This window comes from Topomyia yanbarensis, chromosome 3 (assembly GCF_030247195.1).
Source record: "Topomyia yanbarensis strain Yona2022 chromosome 3, ASM3024719v1, whole genome shotgun sequence".
NCBI lineage: Eukaryota > Metazoa > Arthropoda > Insecta > Diptera > Culicidae > Topomyia > Topomyia yanbarensis.
Window position 1 is genome coordinate 232,336,958 of NC_080672.1, and position 5,396 is coordinate 232,342,353.

Genomic DNA, 5,396 nt, shown 5'->3' on the forward strand with positions numbered 1-5,396 from the left:
TCAAATCTGCAACATTCTTTGAAAATATTGTTGGGATGTTGTTATTGAAAAACTGAACATGCAAGTTTGCTAGCACTGGCCACTAGACTGAAGGCGATGGAAAGACAGAATATTCGTTTTGGTTATGCTAGTATTGGTAGCCGAACGGAAAGGAAAGGCACAGGAATGGAACGAAAACGAGCAAGAGAGCGATAGTAGTGTTTTCTCGTGTGTTCATATATGAATATTGGTCGGTCGGTTTTTCTCATCATTCGTATTCGTTCAAGCACTAGCAAGCAGCCAGTCCACCGGAGGAAAGCAGTTGGCAATGATGACGGTCCGAAAAAGTGCCCCAGCTACTGGTGGCCCATCGCAACCAACTGTCGCCATGCCAGTATTTCACCCCAACTAAAGGGCAACGGAGCAACTAATCTGCTGGCTAACATTCCAGCGTCTGGTTCGTAAGGTTGTGTATTACTTCAAAATCGAGCTACGCTTACAAAACTCAGCCGTAATGAAGCCATTGATGTCTACTTGGTCGGTTTGTTTGAGGGCCAAAAATAGTGCGCCAAGTACGTAACTTTCTCGCAAAAGAAATCAAACTGGCTCACAGTGTCCGCTGGGCGTGGGCGTAAATTACAATAAAAGCAACGGTTCTTTTCAGGACCAATCAATTGTGTTCTAGTGAGAGTTAACTTTCATTTTAAGATGTGTAACAAATTTTCAACAAGCAACATAATACGTTGTGTGGAAAGAAGTAGCTTGCACACGGAACAAAAATTTAAATTATCCTCTCGCTCGTTTCGTGCACTGCTTTTCCATTCCTTCACCATCCCTCTAGTGATCAGTGTTGCTTCAATTGCATGTGTTTAAGAGAAACGTTGAAGTCGCATGCTTCTATTCGAGCTTTTTGGCAGCCTCCGTGAACTAACTGCATTAAATGATTTTTTTGTGCAACCCCGTGCTAGTAGCAAACAAAATGGCCCTACCAGCGTCTGATTCGTGAGATTGTGCAGGATTTCAAAGTCGAGCTAAGCTTATAAAGTTCAGCCGTAATGGTACCCGAAGAAGCCTGTCTTGTCGTTTTGTTCGAGGCTACAAAACAGTTCGCCAGTTCGTAACTATCATGCCAAATATATCCAACGATCCAGCGCATCACCATCAACACCAACGCCGAAACCAAAGGTTCTTTTCAGAACCACTATTATTACCATAGAGAATTATTTGAAAATTTCCCATACAAACGTGATTCTGTTGAATATTATTAGATTTAAATTAACGTCTCGAATTGAAGTCACGACGCTCCGGTTATGTCACAGACATTACCCACCCATCTTTTTTTTATTGTAACCACGACTAACGGTTTAATATAGACACTCCATTTCAATATTTCGGAAGGAACAGAAGGTCCAGTTTGGAAAGTTTGTAACTTTTATTGTACTTAACCAAATTACACAATGTTCGCACTAATGATTCAGAAATATGACCAGGAATCTTCTATTAGATTTGTAAGTATGTATAATTTACATGAATAAAGAAAAATTGATTTTCAGGAATCAATTATTATCTGTTCTCCCATTGGCTAGTACTATGTGACTTCCTCATGCTAACAATTCTTTTCATCGTTAGCCATCTCCCTCACCAAGGCCAACAACGCCAACAAAAACGGTCCTTTTCAGGACCACCATCATTTTTGTAAAGAATAATTTGAAATATTCCTCGCCCAAATCACCTTTTGTCCGAAAATTCCAATGATTATCAACATATTTTAAGAACGTGTTCCTTATGTATTCTACATCTCTCCGGTTATGTCGCAGACATTACCCACCCATCTTTTTTTCTATGGAAAATTTTCCATGCACGATTATGACAGGCCATACAAATTTTGTCATCAATACACACCTATTACACGTGTGAGTGCGACTTTTGTTTACATTTATAGTAAAAACTCGCAATATAGTCAGCCGATCTTCGTAATATTTGAGAGATTAATACAGAATAGATAGAAGAATCAATTGTCTTCTTTGAATTGTTTGCATCATGTATAAGTTCCGAGATATTTAATCTCAAACTTAAAAAATCTGTTTTAATCCACCTAGAGGTGCAATTTTGCCTTTCTCATTTCTCCAAACTATGATATAATAGCTGGAAGTCGGATGGAGATGGAATTTAATATCAGTTTCCGGGGACGCAACACCTTTTATTTGAGACTATGTTGATCAAATCTAGCCATTTTCGAGAAACCAATATAACCGTTATTCTGAATTTGGATGCTTCCGGATCCATCGATGGTGGCCAGTGTGGCCATAGAGATTTTGAATGACTGTTGGGGACCTAGATCTACAAATTCAACAGTAAAAAATTTCACCTTTTTACATTCATCGCAGAATTCGTTAGAATCGGGATTTGCTGCGTGATCGTACGTATAATTCAGGAACCAGAACTCGGATCCACACAAAATTCAACAGCAGCTGATGGACCTTTCATTTAAAATTAAGTTTGTCAAAATCGGTTCAGAAAATTCCGAGAAACCGATGTGGACAAATCAACAAATTTTGTTTTGTAACCATACTCTTCAACTCGTAATCCGGAACAAGATGTCGGTTGAAAATGAAATTCAAAAGCAACCTATGGAAATATTATACCTTTCATTTGAACCTTAGTTTGTAAAAATCGGTTCAGCCATCTCCGAGAAACCGATGTGGACATTTCGTTAACAAATCCGCACATACACACATACATACATACATACATACATACATACATACATACATACATACATACATACATACATACATACATACATACATACATACATACATACATACATACATACATACATACATACATACATACATACATACATACATACATACATACATACATACATACATACATACATACCTACATACATACATACATACATACATACATACATACATACATACATACATACATACATACATACATACATACATACATACATACATACATACATACATACATACATACATACATACATACATACCAATATAACCGTTATTCTGAATTTGGATGCTTCCGGATCCATCGATGGTGGCCAGTGTGGCCATAGAGATTTTGAATGACTGTTGGGGACCTAGATCTACAAATTCAACAGTTGTGTTTACATTTTGGAAAAAATTTCACCTTTTTACATTCATCGCAGAATTCGTTAGAATCGGGATTTGCTGCGTGATCGTACGTATAATTCAGGAACCAGAACTCGGATCCACACAAAATTCAACAGCAGCTGATGGACCTTTCATTTAAAATTAAGTTTGTCAAAATCGGTTCAGAAAATTCCGAGAAACCGATGTGGACAAATCAACAAATTTTGTTTTGTAACCATACTCTTCAACTCGTAATCCGGAACAATATGTCGGTTGAAAATGAAATTCAAAAGCAACCTATGGAAATATTATACCTTTCATTTGAACCTTAGTTTGTAAAAATCGGTTCAGCCATCTCCGAGAAACCGATGTGGACATTTCGTTAACAAATCCGCACATACACACATACATACATACATACATACATACATACATACATACATACATACATACATACATACATACATACATACATACATACATACATACATACATACATACATACATACATACATACATACATACATACATACATACATACATACATACATACATACATACATACATACATACATACATACATACATACATACATACATACATACATACATACATACATACATACATACATACATACATACATACATACATACATACATACATACATACATACATACATACATACATACATACATACATACATACATACATACATACATACATACATACATACATACATACATACATACATACATACATACATACATACATACATACATACATACATACATACATACATACATACATACATACATACATACATACATACATACATACATACATACATACATACATACATACATACATACATACATACATACATACATACATACATACATACATACATACATACATACATACATACATACATACATACATACATACATACATACATACATACATACATACATACATACATACATACATACATACATACATACATACATACATACATACATACATACATACATACATACATACATACATACATACATACATACATACATACATACATACATACATACATACATACATACATACATACATACATACATACATACATACATACATACATACATACATACATACATACATACATAGATATTTTGCGATCTCGGCGAATTGAGTCGAAAGTTATATGAGACTCGGCCCTCCGGGCCTCGGTTAGAAAGTCGGTTTTTGGAGCGATTGCATAATTTTTTTTGAAAGGCAAAATAATAATATTTAATTAGCTTAATAAGCATGAGTTCAATGTTATCTTCATGTGATTATAATTTGGAAAGGTTGGTGGAATGGGTTTGAACATGTAGGGAACGGGGGGTTAGTACAGTGGGAGTAGAGGATGCGTCAGAAATCCTTCATCTTATTTCGGTATACGGGGTGGATTAAGGAAATGCGGGCGTGAGGGTGGTCCAAGAGGAGGGGAGTGATGAAGGAAGGTGGTGTAAGGGCAAGGCGGGGGGGGGGGGGGCGACGACGCAATACTCAACTGCATATTTTGCCTTCCATTTGAGACTTGGTTTGAGAAAATCGGTTCAGTCATTACCGAAGAACCGATGTGACTTTAATTGTGGAATATGCCCGGAATTCCGGACTTCCGGAATCGTTGATAGTGGACAATATATTCAAAGAATGTTTGATTGGCAATCAGTGATCTAGATCTGCGATTAGAAGTAATTTGGTGACCATTTCAATAGTTTTTAGCCTCTGAGGTATTACGATTGTACCGATTTATATGGGAAATTCCAGTGTATCCTTACTAACACCCCTGTAACTCCGGAAGCAAGAGTCAGAACCGAATGAAATTCAGCAGCAGTCAATGGCATTACTGTATCTTTCATTTGAAATCAAGTTTGTAAAAATCGGTAGAGAATTCATTGTGGAATGGGTGTGCTATTAGCTTAGGAGCTTGGCGGGTTCCCCGGGGGCGTCATGAACCGTCATAGGTGGCCAATGTGGTCAAAGCTGCTTTGATTGATCATTAGTGATCCAGTCCCGCAAACTAGATGTTACATCAATTTTAATATATTTTATATGATTTGAACATCATGGTGGTACCAGTTTATATGGGAATTTGCTGTGTGACCGTACTCTTCAACCCGTAACTCCGGAACCGGAAGTTGGATCAACTAAAAATTCAATAGCAGCTTATGGGAGCGTTATACCTTTCAGATGAAACTAAGTTTGCGAAAATCGGTTCAGCCATCTCTGAGAAAATTGTGTGAG